The following is a 21333-nucleotide window of genomic DNA, read 5'->3' as shown; positions in this document are numbered from 1 at the left end:
AGCTCCCGGTGCCTTTCCCAGCCCTGGGGATGTGGTGAGCTCAGGCTGCCGCCCCTGGGCTGTGCCCCGGGGGCTCCTCCAGCCCCGGAGCCGATGTCCTGCAGCTCCTGCAGCTCCTGCAGCTCCCGGGCTGGGCAGAGCAGCTCCGTCCCGGGCACAGAGCAGCTCCATCCCGGGCACAGAGCAGCTCCATCCCGGGCACAGAGCAGCTCCATCCCGGGCACAGAGCAGCTCCATCCCGGGCCGGGCAGAGCAGCTCCATCCCGGGCACAGAGCAGCTCCATCCCGGGCACACAGCAGCTCCATCCCGGGCACACAGCAGCTCCATCCCCGGCACAGAGCAGCTCCATCCCGGGCACAGAGCAGCTCCATCCCGGGTAAGGAGCAGCTCCATCCCGGGCACACAGCAGCTCCGTCCCGGGTAAGGAGCAGCTCCATCCCGGGCACAGAGCAGCTCCATCCCGGGCACACAGCAGCTCCATCCCGGGTGAGGAGCAGCTCCATCCCGGGTAAGGAGCAGCTCCATCCCGGGCACAGAGCAGCTCCATCCCGGGTAAGGAGCAGCTCCATCCCGGGTAAGGAGCAGCTCCATCCCGGGCACAGAGCAGCTCCATCCCGGGTGAGGAGCAGCTCCATCCCGGGCACACAGCAGCTCCATCCCGGGCACAGAGCAGCTCCATCCCGGGCACAGAGCAGCTCCATCCCGGGTGAGGAGCAGCTCCATCCCGGGCACAGAGCAGCTCCATCCCGGGTGAGGAGCAGCTCCGTCCCGGGCACAGAGCAGCTCCATCCCGGGTAAGGAGCAGCTCCATCCCGGGCACACAGCAGCTCCATCCCGGGCACAGAGCAGCTCCATCCCGGGTAAGGAGCAGCTCCATCCCGGGTAAGGAGCAGCTCCATCCCGGGCACACAGCAGCTCCGTCCCGGGCACAGAGCAGCTCCATCCCGGGCACACAGCAGCTCCATCCCGGGTGAGGAGCAGCTCCATCCCCGGCCCGGAGCAGCTCCCCCGGCTCGGGGCTGGCGCTGGGAGCAATCCCATCACTTGAACCAATGTCTGTGCTCTGGGCATTTACGGCTCTCTTGGCAGCCACCAGAACCGAGTCCATCTTCCTTTTATGTCTCCGTATTGTTGTTTAAACACGGAATTTCCTGGAGGGGGCATCCAGCCCGCCGGGCTCTCGCCGCCGCTTCGCCCTCCCTCTATTTACGGCCCCTCTCAAACATCTCCGCGGGCTCCATTTACTTTTTAATGCAGCGGATGGAAGCCATCCCTGTCAGGATTTCCCTGGGATCGGCCGCGGGATCAGGGCGGGGCAGCGGCGGGGGCGCTCCCCGGGATCTCTGCCCTGCGGAGGATGCTCCGGCCCAGATGTGCCACCACAACGCCCCGCTCGGATCTCCCGCACAACCCTCCCGAGCAATCCGGACCATGAGGAGAGCCCCGACGTTCGCCTGCTCCTGCTCGCCCTGAAAGGAACAGCGGAGCCTTTGCCTTTGGGCGGTTTTTGGCTGCCCACCCTCCCCGGCAGGACCGGGGTTCCTGCTCTGCAGGTCGGCCCCGCGCTCCTCTCCCAGCTCAAAATGCTGAGCGCAAACCTTTGATTCATCACAGCTTTTTACGGCAAAGCTAAAAATAGCAGCTTCAGACGCTCAATCACAGATAATTAGTCCCGCATTTATTTTTCCAACAGATGTTCCCTCCGTGTTGGTTTGGACGGGGAGTGGTGGATGGTGTTTGTGTCTGTGTGTGTGTCTGTGTGTGTGTCTGTCTGTGTGTCTGTCTGTGTGTCCGTGTGTGTGTCTGTTTGTGTCTGTGTGTCAGTGTCTGTGTGTGTTCTATGTCAGTGTCTGCTCAGGGACGGGGGATCACAGCTTCCCACAGGGATGCCTCAGCAATCTCTGCAGTGCCCCCACAGCCCCTGGGCTCCAGGGACACGTTTTATTTCCCTCCCCACGGACACATTTTATTTCCCTCCCCAGGGACACGTTTCCCTCCCCAGGCACAAGGACTGAGCCCCCAGAGAACTCTCACTCTCACAGGGGAGTTTAGAGGCACGAGGGGTTACTCTGAGGAAATCCATTTCTCCTGCCCGGAGGCATAAGGGAATTAAGACTGCCACAAGATGATGGATCAGCAAAATTTTCCCCTCAGAGATCAGATTAATAGGGATTACAGAAAAGTTGCAGTATATTTATCAAAAGAAGAAAAAAAAAAGAATTAAATTCCTCCTCCCACCATCAGAACTGATTGTAAATTAGGGAAATCTATTTTCCTTTAAAAGAATAATAACCATAGATCAGACTCCCAGAATCCATATCCCCGAGGGCTCTGAAAATGTATTGAATTAATCTTGGCTACACGGGCAGCCCAGACGTCCTGTGTTAATTATTGTGCATCTTATTTTCCTTTTCTATCTGGCCTGAAGGAGCTGCTCAGAGGGAAGCAGCAGTGAGGTGGAGCAGAGATTCAGCTGTGGATCACCTGCAGTTAAAAATCCCGAGCACAGACAGGAGCCTGAGGAGTGTCAAGAAGGGATTAGGAAGCCCTAAAACCCCTTTTCACGGAGAGCCAGCGTTTGCTGCTGCCTGGCAGGGAGGGGAGAGGAGCTGCACGAAGCTGTTGTCATTTCCTCCCCTTCGCTGCTGTTGTGGATTTTCCTGAATGAATTAGAGGCTGCCAGCAGACCCTGTCACAGCAGAATGGCAGAACAAAAACACTTCTGAACCTGGACTTGTAATTTGCCTGCAGAAACAAAGATGCTGTTAAAAGAGAGTTGTGACATTTCCTTCGCTTTCAAAGAGACTGCCAAGAGTTCCAGGCTTTTGTTTCATCTTTTCCTTTCCCGGCTGTTAAATTATTCCCAGTTTTCACACTGTAAATTTACATTAAGATGGCAATTGAAATGAATTAAAGTATCTGAGCTTAAGAACTTTGGAGGAGGCCTGGCAGCAGCAGCGGCTGTGGGTGAGAAAGAGGAGCTGGAGCCTAGATTACCCTGGGTTCCCTGTGTTCCCTGAGCTCCCCTGGGCTCCCCTGAGCTCCCCTGGACTCTCCTGAGCTCCTCTGGGCTCCCCTGAGCTCCCCTGGACTCCCCTGAGCTCCCCTGGACTCTCCTGAGCCCCCCTGGACTCCCCTGAGCTCTCCTGGGCTCCCCTGAGCTCCCCTGGACTCCCCTGAGCTCCCCTGGACTCCCCTGAGCCCCCCTGGACTCTCCTGAGCTCTCCTGGGCTCCCCTGAGCTCCCCTGGACTCCCCTGAGCTCCCCTGGGGTCCCCTGAGCTCCCCTGGACTCCCCTGAGCTCTCCTGGACTCTCCTGGGCTCCTCTGGGTTCCCTGGGCTCCCCCGTGATGCTGTTTTACATCACAACTACCCAGACTCCGAGTTTCAGAAGGCTGAAAATGATTCTTTTATTTTTGGGATGTGTCTCCCTTTTATACTATTTCACACAGACCAATCTGATTGGTGACACAAAGGCAAAACCTCTTCACTCACATTGGTCAGAGCAGAGGGACAGCAAGGAGAAGTCCCTCCTAGGGAAAGGAATGAAAAACAAAGGTACAGTTTACAAAAACACTTCTCTTGTTTACAGAAAATTCCCCAAAAGAATTTCAGAAGACCAAAACACCTCAGGCACGAAACCAGGGCTGCATCCTCCCCTCGGGGCCCCCTGTGCTGCCCGTGGGGCTGCTGCCTCCCGGCCCTGCTGCAGCCCCTCGCCCCTTCCAGCCCCCCGTGCTTGTCCCTGTGCCCATCCCTTCCCCACAGGGAGCTGCAGTGGCACCTTCACCCGGCACCAGCGGGCCAGAGCTGCTCTGCCTCCCCAGGGCCCTGTTAGAGCCTCCCTCCGAAAAACCTCCAGCCTCCTCCTAATTCCGGCGCAATGATCCTAAAGTGAGGGGTGCTTGTTCCGTTTTGTCTTTTCTGTGCAGCTCTCTCATAACGAGGAGCTGGGTCTCCCTGAAAGCAGGGACATTTTACACAGAAGCTCTGCCACCGAGGTCTGAAAGGTTTAAACCTGATTGCTCAGTGATGGTTCCAGCAAAAACGACAGAGGGCTGAATGTACAAAACACCAACGTGAGCCTCACTTGATTCCACTGCCCATGAATGTTTTAACCTCATTTATCCTCTCAGTACTTACAGAACCATTTCACATTTGTGCACTTAAAAGATTAAATACAATAAATGGAGACGATTATGAGTGCCCTGCAAAGCTAATGTGCAAAGGCACGGTGTTTCCTCGCGGCTGGCATTGTATTTGTGCTCTCTCCATGCTCTGCAGGCTCTCCAGAAAGGGGAGGATGAATCATCCCTTCCCCAGCTCCCTGCCCTGACACAGCTCTCAGCCATTTGCTCTCTGTGGTGCCGTCCCCAGTGATCACAGCCACGCTCCCCCCGTGTCCCGGGGAGGTGGCAGCTGGGTGACAGGTGCCAGCCCTGCAGCACAGGCTGCAGCTGGCCCAGGGCTCCCCAGACGCTGGGGGTGATGTGCAGAGGCTGCCTGGGATCCCGTGGCTCACTGCAGCTGGGGTGGACACCACAGAATTGTTTCGGTTGGGGAACTCTCTCAGACCATCGAGTCCCACCCAGCACCTCCCGGGGGCAGGAGGCCTCTGTCCCTGTGTGACCCAGAGCTCTCCCCAGCGCAGCAGGAGGACAGACCTGCTGGTCAAACCCTTGCCAGGCTGTCTTCCATCTGCTGTGGGCTCCGGGCCGTGCTCAGCCCTCCCTGGGGTGCGGATAATGCAGCTCCATCCCTGCTGCACTAATGGCATTATTGTCCTCTGCCGGGAGGTTCCCAGGGCTCGTGCAGTGACAGATTCAGGCACTCAGTGTCACTCTGGGGTGCTGCACGTCCGGGTTTAAAGCCTGGTTTGCAGCCTCAGGGGAGGGAAGAAGGTTTTTCCAAAGGCAGGGAAGCGCATCACGCCCTTCCCTGCAAAGAGCCTTTCCTGGGAGCACCAGGGGCTGGCACTCCTCAGGACTTCTCCGCAAGTTTGTCACTCCCCATCAAACACCCATTGCCTAAACAGCCAATGTCAGATCCAGATCAAGCAACACTCTGGTCGGGACTTTGTGCCTCTCCCTGTAGTGATTACTGCTCAGCTCAGGGCTTTATAGGGGCCTTTGACTTGGCTTTGAAACAGGCATCGCTGCCTGGTGCCAAAGACACTGACTGAAATGAAAAATCTTTGATCTGACTCAGTATCACAACTCCTTTTGTTGTGTATTAACATAATCTCTGCACTGAAATGAATCTGTGGTGTGGCTGCAGGCTGTTGGAGATTATGTGTATTAGCATTCAAGATGATGACTTCTTAAAGCTGTGGCAGTTCTTACTTTTCCAGCAGGAAAGGGCAGAGGAGGAGAGGAGAGGAGAGGAGAGGAGAGGAGAGGAGAGGAGAGGAGAGGAGAGGAGAGGAGAGGAGAGGAGAGGAGAGGAGAGGAGAGGAGAGGAGAGGAGAGGAGAGGAGAGGAGAGGAGAGGAGAGGAGAGGAGAGGAGAGGAGAGGAGAGGAGAGGAGAGGAGAGGAGAGGAGAGGAGAGGAGAGGAGAGGAGAGGAGAGGAGAGGAGAGGAGAGGAGAGGAGAGGAGAGGAGAGGAGAGGAGAGGAGAGGAGAGGAGAGGAGAGGAGAGGAGAGGAGAGGAGAGGAGAGGAGAGGAGAGGAGAGGAGAGGAGAGGAGAGGAGAGGAGAGGAGAGGAGAGGAGAGGAGAGGAGAGGAGAGGAGAGGAGAGGAGAGGAGAGGAGAGGAGAGGAGAGGAGAGGAGAGGAGAGGAGAGGAGAGGAGAGGAGAGGAGCAGGCAGGCCTGTTTCGGGTGTTTCCTTCCAAGGGGGTTTCAGCTGGAAAAGCATCCCTGATTTACCCTGAGACCAAAGCTCTCACAGGGCTTCCATCCTGCGCTGCTCTGCTTCTCCTTTGTGATTCCACTCCAGTCAAAGCATTCAGCTGCTTGCACAGGCCTGGAGATCTTATTTTGCTATGAGAAATTGAATTATTAGGAGGAAAAATGTCAGCTATACATAAAACATTGGAAGACATTTAATTTCGGGCCTTTTGTTGCCTCTTTAGTTAACAAAACAAGCAAAATCTGTATTCAAAAGGACAGGATTTTCCGAGAGATTCATTAAAATACATTGTTGCTGACAACTGATGCCATTAGCAAGAATATATATCTCTTATTTAAAGTATTTCCATCCTGAAAGTAAAATCTCTGTTCTATAAGCCAATTAATACACAGTTCATTAAACTAGAAACAACTATATAATTAGGAAACAACAACAATTCATTAGCCTTAATGGGATTTAATAAAGTTCCTAAGCAAGGATTCTTGGGAGAATTAATTACAATGTATTAATCAGGGAAAAGTCCCGTTCCTCACTCATAGATCTGTATTTATATGTGTGCATCCCTTAGGGACTGGGGAATGTGAATCCCATCCCAGGGCTGTGCCCTGGACCGTCCTCAGGAAGATCCAGCTCCCAATCCAGCACAAGTGAAAATGAGAATGTCTGAGTTCCATGGTCCTCACCAAGATCCATTTTTCACCAGGGGTTTTCATCCAGGCCCGTGGTTTCTTCCCTCATTAGCCATTTTGTTATTAATCAAACAGCAGGTTTTGGCTGGCACCAATTGAATTTTCAGGCAATACCTGCCACAGTGCAGGGAATAAAAGGAGAAAGATGTGTTATTTTTAATGCAAATGGTTTCAGTTCAGACGTATTTGATCAAATTGAGCTGACAATTAAATTATAAATGAATCAAGTGGAAGGGTCAGTGATATGACAGATGGCACTGTCATTGTCACTGTCACGTGCAAGTGAACCAGGTTTAAAAATGAAATGAGAATGTCAAGCGTTAACTGGTGCTGCCTATCAAGAAGCAGGGGTGAGGGTTTTGGGGAGACAGGAACTCCCCTGGCCGTGTTCTCCTGCACTGCCCGTGCCCAGGGAGCAGAGAGGAGCAGGAATCCCAGCGCTGTGACCCGGGGGCTCCGGGGGTCCCGCTGTCCCCGCTGCCCGGGGCTGCCCGGGGCAGGGACACAGGGACGGCTCTGCCCCGTCCACGCCACGTCCCCTGGGTGTAACCCGGCCCTGCCCAGCCCCTGGACACCTCTGCCCATGGAGCCAATCCCACACCTCACCCCCGGAGGGGCCGGGATTCAAAACCAGGGGGGTTGTCCTTCGTACCAAAGTGAGTTCTCCGTGTGTTCCCCAGTGGGGCATTCCCTGGGCTGGGACAGGAGCAGCTCGTGCCCCAGGGCCGGGTGAGCTGCTGTCACACCCCTGGGGGGCTCTGGGGACCCTCAGGTGTGCCCCAGGGCTGGGTGAGCTGCTGTCACCTCCCCTGGGGGCTCTGGGGACCCTCAGGTGTGCCCCAGGGCCGGGTGAGCTGCTCTCACACCCCTGGGGGCTGTGGGGACCCTCAGGTGTGCCCCAGGGCCGGGTGAGCTGCTGTCACCTCCCCTGGGGGCTCTGGGGACCCTCAGGTGTGTCCCAGGGCCGGGTGAGCTGCTGTCACCTCCCCTGGGGGGCTCTGGGGACCCTCAGGTGTGCCTCGGGGCTGGGTGAGCTGCTGTCACCTCCCCTGGGGGGCTCTGGGGACCCTCAGGTGTGCCCCAGGGCTGGGTGAGCTGCTGTCACCTCCCCTGGGGGCTCTGGGGACCCTCAGGTGTGCCCCAGGGCCGGGTGAGCTGCTGTCACCTCCCCTGGGGGGCTCTGGGGACCCTCAGGTGTGCCCCAGGGCCGGGTGAGCTGCTCTCACACCCCTGGGGGCTCTGGGGACCCTCAGGTGTGTCCCAGGGCCGGGTGAGCTGCTCTCACACCCCTGGGGGCTCTGGGGACCCTCAGGGTGACCCTCAGCTCTGGCACCAGGGCGGGGGGCAGAGGAAGGAGCTGAGCACAGAGCCCGGGGAATCCCGAGGGGGCTCGGGGGCTGCTCCCCCCTGGGAGCCCTTGCTGACCCCCACACTGCACACAAATGGGAAATTCAGGAACTGTGATGTGCACAGGTTCCAGCTGGGTGTTTGCGCCACCTCGTCCGGGCAGTTCCTGTTCATTTCGGAGGAATTTTCACAGCAGTTTCCCCAGGGCTGCGATAGGGATCTGCTCCTCCTCTGGAGTGTGATCTGCATCTGTGAGGCTGTGTAAGAACACGCTCAATTCCGTGTGAATTCCACGTTAATTCCACGTGGACATCCTTGGCGGAAGGGACAGCCCAGTTATCAGCTCCAGTCCTGTCTGGCACTCCCGGCAGAGCTGGGGGTGTACGTTCATTTATCTCAGCCTGCCAGGAGCAGCTCCCCCAGCTCAGGGCAGCGCTGCTGCCCCTCGGGAAGGTCTCTGGAACACATTTCTAGCGCAGCTGTATCACAGTTTTAACATCCTTTGTGAAATCCTGGGAGATCGTGTGTATCTGTACCTCCTTTCTCTTTTGCTGCTTGTTTCAGGATTTTTTTTATTTATTTTACCTTTCTGCTGCCATGTCACTGAGCTGAAAAGATTAATAAAGAATGATTAAGGGCTGCAGAGAATATTTTACAGTGATAGACTGAGGGAGCTCAGTCTGTTTGTCTTATCAAAAAGAAGCTTGTAACTTAATTTCTATGGATAAGTACCTTCGCAGGGAGGGAGCTCCAGGTCCTGAAAGGCTTTTTCTTCAGAGAAAGGCAGAAAAAGACCTGATAGATTTAATTTGAAGCCAGAAAAATCCAATTAACGAGGCAGAAATTTTGAACTTCGAGGATCATTAGCTGCTGGGAAAATGTGGCCGCGTACTCCCCACCCGGGCTGTGCCCAGACCCAGATCTGACGCTTTTGGGAGCGACCTGCTCTGTGCCACGGGCACTGAGTGCTGACCCCCCGGGCAGTTTCATCTCCTGGAACCACAGACACCCCAAGAGCTGCCCCGGTGCCCTCCTGGGCTGTGCCATCCCCTCGAGGGTCCTGCCTGGGCTGGGATGTGCGGGGTGCTGGGGCAGGGACCAGCCCGGGGCAGGGCTCGGCTCAAAGCTGTGCCACCTCCAGGGCTGCTCCCCGTGCTGGGCTCTGGCCCCTTCCCCGGCCAGGACCTGCCCTTCGTGCTGGGAAAGGCTCACAAGGGCTTGGGCAGCAGAGGAGGAGAGCACAGCCCCAGCCCATCCCCTGAGCCCCTGAGCAAAGGGGCAGAGAGGAGCAAGAGCAGCAACCGCAGGAGGGTGGAGGGGGCAGAGGTTATAGGGAACAGGAGCCAGTTAAGGCCGAGAGGAGGAAATCTGGCACAAAGGAAATGTTCCTCCAGCCCTAAACTGGACCTGAACTCATCCGTGCAAGCAGCCACCGACGGCAGTTCCCTCTGAGATGCTGCAGGGCCCCTCCAGCAGGGCCGGCCTGGAGGCCACACTTCAGAGAAGACAAATCCCACGAAACAAGAGTCAAGGAGCAGGAGCAGGGCCAGGGGCTCTGGCCAGGGATTTCCAGTCCCTTTGTGCAGCTCTGCCCCTTGGCCTGTGCAGGAGAACACAGAACCTCCCTCTCCCCCGTGCTGCTCAGCCCTGCCCAGGTTTCAGCCCCCGGAGATGAGCAGGGACGCCCCCGAGCTCTCCCTGGGGCAGGGAGGAGGGTTTGGGGTGGCAGGAGCAGCTGTTGGACAGATGTGCAGCTGCAGCTTTCCCTGCCTGGGGGCTGCAGGGGGATCCTGTTCTCCCCCTCCCGTGGAGCCATTTATTGATTGTGATGCTCAACAAAAACCTGCAGAGTCACAGCTCGGACACAGAATGGGTTGAACCGTGCCGGCAGTGCCTGGCTGGAAAACCGGGACAAAGGAAGGAGCTCAGGTGTGCCAGGGCTGAAATCGGGCGGTGGTGCCCACCCTGGGACGTGCTAAACGCTACAGACTTATTTCTGAGCGATGACGGACAATTTCTGCAACAACCAACCTAGAGGACCGGGCTTTGTGAAGTATTTATCAATTGGAGGCAGAGCAGGGGTTGCCATGGAGATGGGAAGGCGCTGGGTGATATTTTTCAGTTCTGCAAATCTGTTGTTGCAAAGCACAAATGGGGAAGGAAAAGGAGCCGCGGTGTCTTTAAAGAAGTACAAAATGTGGGTTTAGGTTGTCACACAGAGGGAAAAGCTGTTCCCTTGGACTGTGGGGGTTGAGATGAATCCCATTAAATGTGAACCTCAAGCTGGGCTCTGCGGAGCAGGATGGAAACCTGGGGGGACCTGGGATCCTGCAACTCCCGGGGAAGTTCCTGAGGCAGAAATAAAAGCTGTAGATTTCCTGTGGCTGGAGGCCTGTGTAAATCCAAGGTCACCAGAACCACTTCGGTGCCTGCTTCTTATCATTTCAGGGAGATAAAAAAGAGCAATTAAGTCCGGGCTGGCAATTTGGCACGTTAGCATTAATCTTCAATGAAATCAGAAGGTGTTTGTTTCCCTGTGAGCTCAGCTAACGTTTCACTCTCTTGATAGCAAGCAGAAGCCATAATTACTCCTCTCTTTGACAGATTTTGAGGATGATTCTATTGACAGCTCCCATGTTATTTATGCACACAAGTCATTTACTTAAGTGAAACTTGAACATCAAGTATTTATTCAGCTTCCCTAATTCCCAGCCCTTCCCACCCAGCAAATGGCTCTGGGTGAGCTCCATTAAGAGCCTGAGGATTAATCCAGAAATTGCATAACCTACTTAAAAATCTGGGATCTTGTGTGAAAAATGTAAAAATAATTAATTCAAACGTTTTCACCCCAGCACAGAGACGAGCCCCTCCTGCAGCAGGGGCTGCTCATCACTGCTCACGTGGCAGCAGAAACACCCCAGGTCCCCCCAAATGCCAACTCCTTGGCACTGCAACTTCTCAGGAAGCCCTCAGGACATAATGTTCTAAGGAAAAAAATCCATTTTTGGCTTGTTATTGAAACGTAATGGATGTAGCTACCAAATACTGTCATTTTCAAAGATTAATTCTGTTAATGACTTCATACATTTTGAAAGGATTTGAGAAGATTTTTGGGCAGGGGCTCGGGGCTGGGCAGGGCTGTGCTCCCACCCACGGCTGCAGAGGGATGGGGATAGTTTGGTTTGGATCCTCTAACAATGGCAGCTTTGGTCCAGATGTTTGGCCAGATGTGTTGGGTTTAGTGCTCCCGGGTGATGACTCCAGCTGCCCAAAATGGCAAATCTGGGCAAACTGTGGTTTCCTTGGATGGGCTGCAGCAATAACAGCAGCGTTCACACGTGCAGGAATTTATTATGATTTATGATTTATTATTCAGTTCACTGAAGTACAGGTGTCATGCTAAAGTGACCTGAACCTGCTGTTTGTTCAGCAACACAAAGAACATTTCATGGTTTATCATACAAAAAGAATAAATTTGAAATCTATGAGGGAAGGCCTGGACTCAGGGCTGGGATAAAGTGATGGGTTGCACCAATTGCATTTGGCATTCAGGACTATTTCCAGCACTTAATGGCTTAGTTTTAATGCTTCTGATTTCTTTTTATTAAAAAGTATCCCACAAGAGCGTAGCATTTATTACAGGGCTGTGTTGGGGGCATAGAAGGCATTTCTAAACTCATGGCAACACTCAATGTTAAATATTCATAACTGCAGCTACCATTTGCTCTTGATAAGGACATTGATTTTCTGCGGAAGCACCGGAATTATTTGTGGCCCCTCTTGTCTGCTGTGATGGTTCTGCATAAAGTTTGGGGAAACATGAGGCATGGTGGGTGGTTTTGGGTTTATACCCTTGTGCGGAGGGAGATAAAGCCCCTCATGCAGGGAATGCTGGTTCTCAGGGCCGGGGGGACGCAGGAGTTGCAGGATGGGGGTGGGCAGAGCAGCAGGGGCGTTTTGGGGTGTTTGGGGTTGGTGTGGGAGCCCTGGGTCTGCTGAGCTGCCTCCTGACGGGGTGACAGGAGTGAGGTGCCTGCACCAAAACATCTGCCAGCATCCCCTTCACCCAGCCCTGGCGAGGCTACAGAGCTGCACTGAAACATCTGCTCTGGCTTTGGGGGTATTATCCCGGTCAGCTGGGTCAGAAGGGTCAGGACAAAAGCTGAAAATCCCCGGCGGGTGTGTGACACTCTGGGTGTGCTCTCCGTGCAGGGAACTCCTGACAGAAGCGCACGGGGCGTGGTGAGGAGCGCCAGGGTCCTGGAGAGGCACCGACTCCTGCTCCTGCTGCTCTGGTACAGGGAACTGGAAAGGAAATCCACAGGGGAGTGAGAGGAATCCACAATCCAGCTCCCAGTCTGAGCCACCGGCGTTTGCTCTAAAGGACTTTGCTCTGCAGAGGGCGATCCCTGCTCCTGCACCGGGCGCTGCCTCCGGGGTGGGACGGCAGAGAAACGAGACTTTGCTGCACACCCACAGGAGAGTTTGTTTGCTGCACACCCACAGGAGAGTTTGTTTGCTGCACGCCCAGAGTTTGTTGGCTGCACACCCAGAGGAGAGTTTGTTTGCTGCACCCCCAGGGCACCCCGGTGGGGGTCAGCCCTTGTAAATAACCCAGGCTCTGTGAGCTCAGATCTGCTCCTCTCTGCCGTGGAGAAAGGCAGGGAGTGACACAGGGAGCGTGCAGCCAGCCTTGTTTGGAGGGGAAGCAACAGGAGGAGGCACAGGGGGAAGTTTGGTGTTTATGCCCCACCTGAGGGCACACCAAGAGGCATCTCAAGTCCATTTGGTCCTGTTCTTGATCAGATCTGGAGCAGCTTTTACTGACACCAGGAGCACTGTGGCCCTTTGAGGGAGAAGCACTGACCATGGAGCCGTGTCCTCTTCAGGATGGGAGCTCACAGTTCCCTTTGGCTGCAGAGAAATTGGAGAATCTGGGGCCTTGTGGGCTTTGTGGGATTTTGCCCCCCTGCTGCAGTGACAAAGGGTGTGAGCAGATCTCTGGGTACTCCCTGTGGGTATTCCTCACTCAGGATTTAATGTATGGAAGTAGGTGCTCAGCTCTGGGTGTGAGGACAGAAATACTTCACAGTCCAGGGCAACAATAACTCTCCTCTCTTGTGCTCTTCTCCCTCCTGATGTTGCAGCTGTTCTAGATATGCACAAGCTTTTTATACAGGTTCTTTCTTCTCGGTTATTTCAAGTTTCAGCAGAGTGAGACACTTCTCGCTGTGAGAAATGTCATCTCTGCTTTTCTGCAGCTCTCCCTGCTCCGAGGCCCCTCAGCACTCTGCAGTCGCACTCACAGGACACTGGATTGGGATTCTTCCTCTTGCTACCATTGCCAGGAGCTGCTGGGATTCACACATTCCATGGGAAAATGAGTAGCAGCTGACCCTTGGACACTTTTGGGCCAGTACACAGAATTTACAGGAATATTCTCATACCTGAACCCAGCAGTGCTTTAATGTGTGGGATCCCTGTTCTCCTGAGCACTGCAGTGGAATGTCTGTGCTCCTGCCTGTGCTATTTCCAATGTTATAATCTGTCAGTTCAGACTGTTTTTCAGTGAATTTCACTTAAATGCCAACTAATTAATAATTTCAGATGCGCCACAGAGAAAAATTTAATGACTTTTTTTTTCCCCTGATGTTGAGCTGGTTTTCTGGAACCACAATCTCCACTATATTTTGTAAATCTCCCATATCTAATCGGCTGGTTGGTAAATTAACACAGACTTACAACTCATTAGCCAATGATGCATTGATGTCTAATAATTCCCTGCTTTCTTATTTGGAAGAATGTAGGTTATGTTGTTATTGAGTTGGTGCATTAAGTTTCAATGCTGTTTTATCATAGGCATTAAGGGCTTTTTAACAGATGTGTTAATTAGGAGATTACACCCACACCGGCACTAAAGCCCTGGAGCTGCTGCAATCCCTGAACTGATCCTGGTCCCTCCAGCCGCGAGGGCAGCAGGGAGGTGGAGGACACGGGGACTCCTGACAACTCTTTCTCAAAAACATCAGCCACAGAGATGAGCTCTGAGGTTCCTTCCAGCCCAAAACCATCCTGTGAACAGAACTGGGGAGCTTGGTTTTGATCTGCTGGCAAAGATTAGATTGGGAGACTGATCACCTCGGCACATCAATATTAAACGCACACATCAAAGAACCAGAAGTCTATTCTTAAGCGTTCCAGTTTACCTCCTTTTGTTTCTTTAAGTTGAGTGGTGTTTTCTGATCTCTGCTCTGCCTGATGGATGCGGCTCAGCCAGAAAAGCGACACCCATTTTTATTTCATACCGTATCAGTGCAAAGATAAACAACAGAAAAACCTCCTGTCTGGTGCTACTTATCACCACAAGTTCAAAGCAAGCTCCATTTCTGTAGGATCAACTTATCCCATCAGGCAATTTATCTTTGACAGGAGAGAGGCTGATTATAAGAGGTAGAAATGCCCTTGAGGCAAGTAAATTTAATGAAGTTTGTAACAGACTGCAGGAATAGCAACCAAATTATTAAGAATATGACACAAGAAACAGTTAATTAAGACTGCCCATCCATCTTCCTCCTGCCCAGATGATCTTTGTTCTGAGCAGTTTGTGTCCATCCGAGCAAACCTGCTCCCAGCAGATCCCAAAGCCTTTGCAGCCACCTGAGCAGGAGCCCCGCGGTGCTCCCGGAGCTGGGACCTGCTGGCGACCTGCTGTGTGCTGTTGGTGTCCCTGCAGGGCCCTCGCAGGGCACGGGGACAGCTCCTGCCACGGGGACCCTGTGACACAGGGCACGGGGACAGCTCCTGCCACGGGGACCCTGTGACACAGGGCACGGGGACAGCTCCCGATGCTGGGACCCTGTGACACAGGGCACGGGGACAGCTCCTGCCACGGGGACCCTGTGACACAGGGCACGGGGACAGCTCCTGCCACGGGGACCCTGTGACACAGGGCACGGGGACAGCTCCTGCCACGGGGACCCTGTGACACAGGGCACGGGGACAGCTCCTGGTGCTGGGACCCTGTGACACAGGGCACGGGGACAGCTCCTGGTGCTGGGACCCTGTGACACAGGGCACGGGGACAGCTCCTGGTGCTGGGACATCTCCCGGCAGCAGACACCCTGTGGCACAGGGACATCTCCTGGCAGGAGGGATCCCGTGGCACAGGGCCCCAGGGCTGTCCCAGCCCTTCCCATCCCAGCAGAGCAAGGGGACCGCCCAGACCAACTCCAGGTACAAAATCCGATTTCTGAGCTCCAGAGCAGGGCCAAGTCCCTGCCTGCTGCTTTCAGGAGCTGTTTTACAGACCTGCTGTCCATGAATCCCCCGAGTTCTGTTTCCTCCCTCTGGCTCCAGAGCCTGCCCTGGCAGCACCTCCCAGCCCCCTGCCTGCTCTGAAGGTCAAACCAAAACCAGACAATTCCAGAGCCCCCCTGTTATTGCCTTCAGACCTTGTCCTGGCAGCTTCTGTGGGTTCCGAGGGGAGCAACAGCTCTGCCCCAGTCTCGTCTCCTGCCGTTGTGACATGGCAAACGTCAGCTGTGCCCCTGGGAGCCCTGAGAGCCCCAGGCACGGGAATGCCATTGGGGAAAAGTGCGGATGGACATTCCCAGCCCCGGCAGCGCCCAAGGCCGGGCTGGGCAGGGCTGGGAGCAGCCTGGGGAGGGGTCCCTGCCCGGGGGGCACTGGATGAACCTTAAGGTCCGTTCCCACCCAGCCCATGTGGGGTTCTCTGGCTGCGGTTTGCCCCGGTGGGCAGGGTGGGGCTGCCCTGGCTGGGGAACGGTGTGAAAAGGCCAGTCACCATCGTGCCCTCAGCATTCCTGCTATAAATGCATCAAAACCTGCTAGTTTTAATTATCCCCACAGTCTCACATAATCACTTCCCTGGTCAATTAATTTAATTACTTTTTGGGATAATTATTTGCCTCCATGGTGCACTGCTCCAGACTGGGATAGTTGTTGTGCTGCAGGACTCCGAGATGGGAGAGACTTGGCTTTGAGAGACACCCAGAATGTATCAGCCAAACACACATTTACAACACAGACGCCTGAATTAATGACATCCCTTTGGAGTCAGATGGAACAATTCCTCCTCTGGATGTCAGAGGAAAAAAGCACTTTGTGGCAACAGTAAAATTGGTCAAAACATGTCAAAAAGACCTTTTTTCTTCCTCTGTGCAGCCTGCTTTGAGTCAGAGCCTGGTCTAAACCTCAGGAAAACATTTAACTGTGCTGTGATGGGATTGAAGAAGTACTGGGAGCTTTCTGAGTGCCTCAGTATCAGCATCCCTCAGCCAGGGCGCAGAGCAGCTGTGTGCAAATCCTGGGTGGGAAATGAGCCCACACCCGTGTCAGCCTCACTTCCGCACCGGGGCACGAGATGGGAGGTCTGGAATTCACCAGAGGAACAATAAACCCAAATATTTGCCCGCCTGGATGGGTTTCCGGATGAGGATGGTGGAGTGATCACCAACAAACAGCCAGGAACCAGGCACAGGCTTTGGGGAGGAATCTGTGACAGTGACTGTGGTGTGAAAGGAAAACAACTCTGCACTGCCCTGGACAGATCACCAGGTGAGACAGAGCAGGGGACGATGGAAATGAGTGAATGATGTTAAACCCTCACTTTGAATTTCCCCTGCTGGATGGTGTTAAACCCTCACTCCCAATCCCCCCGGCTGCAGCGGTGCTCTGGTCACAAAACTGTGACTTGTGCCTGTCTCCAGGCAGGGAGACTCTGCACAAAAATGGGGGAAATCCATCCAAACACAGAGCTTTGTGGAAATGCAAATACGTGTCAAAAATAAGTTTGCCAGTTATTTGGAGGAGAGGATGCCAGGAAACGTGGCTGTTTCAATTCCAAACCTGTCTCCCAGTTCTGAGTGTTAACAGAATAAGGAGCTGGTGCCTAGTGAGAGTCTAAATATTGACTGCAAGCAGACGAGGGTGTTCCTGGAGGTTTCCTGGGTGTGCCAGAGCCTGCCTGGCTCCCCTGGCTGCTGCCACACTCGGGGGGCTGAGCTGCTGAGCTGCTGCTGCTCCTGCACAGCTCCAGGGACTCCTCCTGCAGGGCTCACCAACAACCCATAGAGGGGTCACCAATAACCTCACTGATAACTCACCAATAACCCATGGAGGGGTCACCAATAACCTCACTGATAACTCACCAATAAGCCATGGAGGGGTCACCAATAACCTCACTGATAACTCACCAATAACCCCACAGGTAACTCATCAATTAGCTCGCTGGTAACTCATGAATAACCTCCCTGATCTGTCCCCGGCAGCTGCTCTGTGGGACCCTGTTGTCCCTGCCAGGGTTTTGGGGGAATGGAGCCTCTGTGGGGTCAGCGATGTCCTGCCCCTCTGTGGGGTCAGCAGCGTCCTGCTCCTGCCAGGCCTGGGGGATTTTCATCCCATGCAGCTCCATCTCCTGCTGGACAGCAGACACTGCTCCTGCAGGGGTTGAAACGCCAGGAGACTAAAGCTGCTTTTGAGGGATTGATAATCAGACCAGAAATGGCAATAGCAGGGAAAAAGCCAGAATATAGCTAATGATTTTTAGATTTCTGGCTTAATTTTGCAGAAACAAGAGACTCATAAGGCTTTGGAGAAGTAGAAAATCTATCAGGGGCTTGGGGGATTGCTTTTATTTATCTCAGTCATTACAGGACCTTGTTTTCTCCATTTCTAACACATCTGTGGTGGACTGCTTGCCCTGTTCTTATTTATTCTCCACATGTCCAAAGCGTTTGCATGTTCTACTCAAATCCATCCTAACTCGGGGTGGGAAGGGCAGGAGCTGCAGCCTGGGCTGGCAGTGCTGATCAGCAGCCTCGGGTGGGAGGTTCTGCACTCAGGACATCATCACAGCCTTCTGGGCATGAGGGGATTCTGGATTTTAACCTCCCGAGCATCTGGATTGATGGTGCAGCCCTGGAATGACTGAGCTGGATCCCCTGTTGTTATCAGTTTTGTTCAACAGATGTTAGTAAGAGACAAGGAAGAAAAATGAGGAGGAATATTGGACAAGAAAAGCTGCTTAATGTGAATTCTCTCTCCAGTGAAGAGCTTATTATGGAAATATCCGTTAGAAGAATCAGAGAATCACCTCGGGGCACTTGTGGCAGTGCCACGGGCAGCCGGCTGCCCTCCCTGCCCCTGTTGAATGCGGGGGTTAAAAATGATGTTGATATTGCAGAGGCTGGGGGGGACCAGGGCAGATCTCCCTGTCCTGGGGGTGGATTCCAGGGCCTGGAAAATCCCTGAAATCCGCTGTGGTGTTCCCTGGTGCTGGGCAGGGCGGGAGGGCCCGGCTCTGGGGGACAGTGCTGGGGGTGGCAGCAGCACACACAGGGCTGTGCCCTCCCGGAGCCTTTCCAGGGGCACCTTCCCCAGTTGCCCTCCGCACAACGTCAGAGTGCTCAGATATAAAATAACAGCCCAAAGGTGGCCCAAAGCAGCTCACAGGATAAGCGCCCTCCCCTCCCCAAGCATCAGGGACATTTACCAGCCTTTGCCCACTTCAAAACAATTGATAAAGGATTTTTTTGTTGTTGTTTTATTTTTCAGTGTGAGCTTTCCAAAGGGTTTGGGCTAATCGGTGTGAGGAGGGAGTGTTGGGTGTCTGAGGTTCAGCAGGGCTCTCTGTAGGTTTTTCTGCAGTGAATTTTCTCGGAGCTCAGGTTTTCGGAGCAGGCAGGAGGGCTGCCAGGGAGGGGAGCCGGCTCGGCCGGGCTGTGCCCTGCCCTGTGCCCTCAGCTCCCAGCGGGGCCCAGGGGAGTTCTCAGGCAGGAACCAAATCCCCAGCCCTGCAAGTGCCCCAAAACGTGTGGATGTGGCACTTGGGGACAGGTTCAGTGTGAGCAGGGTGCTGGGGCTGCGCTGACAGCTGGACTTGATGCTCTTAAAGGTCATTTCCACCCTCGGCAATCCCAGGATCCTAAAGGAAAGCTTTTCCCCGTTTGCAGATGATGATTAACGAGGCCCATCACACGTCCCACTTTAAAATCCATTCTATCAAATAAAGCCCCTTCTGTCACCTCATTCCTCATTTTATTTCAATCCATTTTCCCTCATATTTCTCCTACGTGAGCTGTCAGAAGCAGTCTCTGCTGCTCTGTGTCCACGTGTCACATCTGCTGACAGCCCCAGAGAGAAGATCCCGGGACTGAAACCTCAGGAAATGTTCCGGGGAGGTGCCAGTGTCACCTGGTGACACCGGGGGTGACACTGCTGATGGGGCTCTGGGTGGCTGGGGCCAGTGGCCGGCACGTGGCTGTGTCACGGGGCTGGCGCTGTCCCCTGCTCCCCTCGCCGGTTCCCTCACGGGAACGAATCCCTCACAGGAATGAATCCCTCCCAGAATTGCATTTCCAGGGCAGGCAGGCAGGTTTTCCCGGTGGGAAGGAGCTCCCACAGCAGAGCCACCCCAGTGGAGAAGGCGCCAACACCCACCAGCTCCCAGGGAGGAATTTCACTACGGCAGAACCAAGGCTGCTCCTCGAGTGTGCACAAAATCAAGGTTATTTTCAGATTACGAGGATTCTCCAAGGCAGGAGGCTCCCGGGCCCGCTCAGCCCATGCACCCTCCTCTCCACCCCGGCTCTCCGTGACAGCGAGCTCCTCCTTTGCTGCTGCCGGCACATCCCGCAGGTGACAAATCCCCCGCCCAGCCCAGCCCGGCCCTGCCGGCCCCGGGCAGCAGCAGCAGCCAGCTCGGCCCGGTGTGTGTGCAAACAGAGCTCGAGTGTTCGCAGGACCCTCTGCTGCTCCCGGGGGGATCAACGGCACAAAGACCCATTCAGGACGAGTTCCTGCCGAAGTAAAAGCACCGAAAGCACCGAGCTGTGTCTGCTCTGCCAGACAGGCAGCTCTCTGCAGCCCTTTGCATCTTTCATGAAAAGCTCATAAACCCCCAAAACTGGATCTTGTTCCGCAGCAAAAAAAAAGAAAAAGTATTGTGGAATTTTTTTTAAATGCATTTTTACTAATGTTTGTTATTCAGAGGGCTCAGGCTTTCTGATTTTCACGGCGTGGAGCTGCTTTATGCAGATGCACAAATTCCATCTAGACACAGCTCAGGATGGAGGAAAATGAGTCCTCAAACCAACTCTGCTGTCTCTCCTCCCTCCCATAAATCGTTTTACTGTGCTCCACAGAAATGTTTGGAGGCTGCTAATGGGAAGGTTCTGAACAGTGAATAAATAAATGTATATTTATTTGAGCACATTGGCGACCACACTGCTCTCTGCAAAGGAGCTCTACAGAGGTGGGGGCCGGTCCTTTCTCCCGGGGAACCAGACTCGGGCTGGATATCAGGGAAATTTTCCTCACCAAAGGTTTGCCCAGCCCTGGCAGAGCTGCCCGGGGCAGGGGTGGGGTCACCAGCCCTGGAGGTGGCACTTGGGGACGAGTTCCTCCCTGGCAGTGCTGGGGAATGGCTGGACTGGGTGGGCTTGGGGAGCTTTTCAGAGTTCAGTGAGCTTTGTTTTAGCCGCTGGATCTTTTGGGAAAATACAAAACACAGGATGCAAAAACACAAAATTCAGGATGAAAAACACAAAATACATGATGCAATCGATCTAGACAAAGCAGCAAGGGGCGGCAGTATGGATGGTCCAAAGCTGCGGGGTGAAGGGATGACTCTGTGGCTGCAGCAGCTCAGGGCTGCGTTTTGCCCTGGGATGGAGAGGCCAGAGCTGTTTGCTGCCCCTGGAAGAGCTGCGGGAGGGGGGTTCTGCTGGTCCTGCCCCCTGCAGTCACTGCTGCCAAACCCCCCCGGCCCCTGGGCTGTCCCCGGTCCCTCCTGGCAGGACCAAAGGAGCTGCTGCTGCTGCTGCAGGCCCCGGGCATTGTTGGGGTGCCCTGTGCAGGGCCAGGGCTGCTGCTCACGGGTCCTTGTGGCTTCCTTCCCACTCAGGGCACTCTGAGATCCAGTATTTCTCCTCCTTGTCTGGTGGCTGGCAATTAATTACTAATTAATTAATTACTGGCAGTGAGACAGGAGCACTGGCTGTAGTTTCTGTGGCTGGGTTCCGGGTGGAGGTGGAGGTTTGGCCCCTCCTCAGGGCTCCCTCAGCCCACAGTGCAGCACAGACAGGTTATCCCACGTTCTCAGCGCTCCAAGAGCAGCCGAGAGCAAACACCAAGGAGAGCTGAGCCTGATCTCATTGAAATTTCCTCGTGGATTTGAATGACTGCTCGGAGACACTCCTCTCCAAGCCCTAATTGCCTCATTTTAGCTGCTCTTTGCTTTGGAAGGTGTTTAGGTGCAGCAGGCAAATACCTGACCTTCAGAACAGCGAGGATGGAGGAATTAAAGAGAAATTAAAGAGATTAATGCGCCTGCTATTCGAGCCTCGGTGGTGGGTGGGATTTTTGGCTGCCAAAGCCCTTTCCTGTGAACATGAGACATCAGGGCCGTGGATATTTCAACACACA

The sequence above is a fragment of the Chamaea fasciata genome, unplaced genomic scaffold, assembly GCF_029207755.1.
Source record: "Chamaea fasciata isolate MVZ Bird 193981 ecotype frontalis unplaced genomic scaffold, bChaFas1.0.hap1 SCAF_25, whole genome shotgun sequence".
NCBI classification, from domain to species: domain Eukaryota; kingdom Metazoa; phylum Chordata; class Aves; order Passeriformes; family Sylviidae; genus Chamaea; species Chamaea fasciata.
This window is presented reverse-complemented; position numbering follows the sequence as displayed.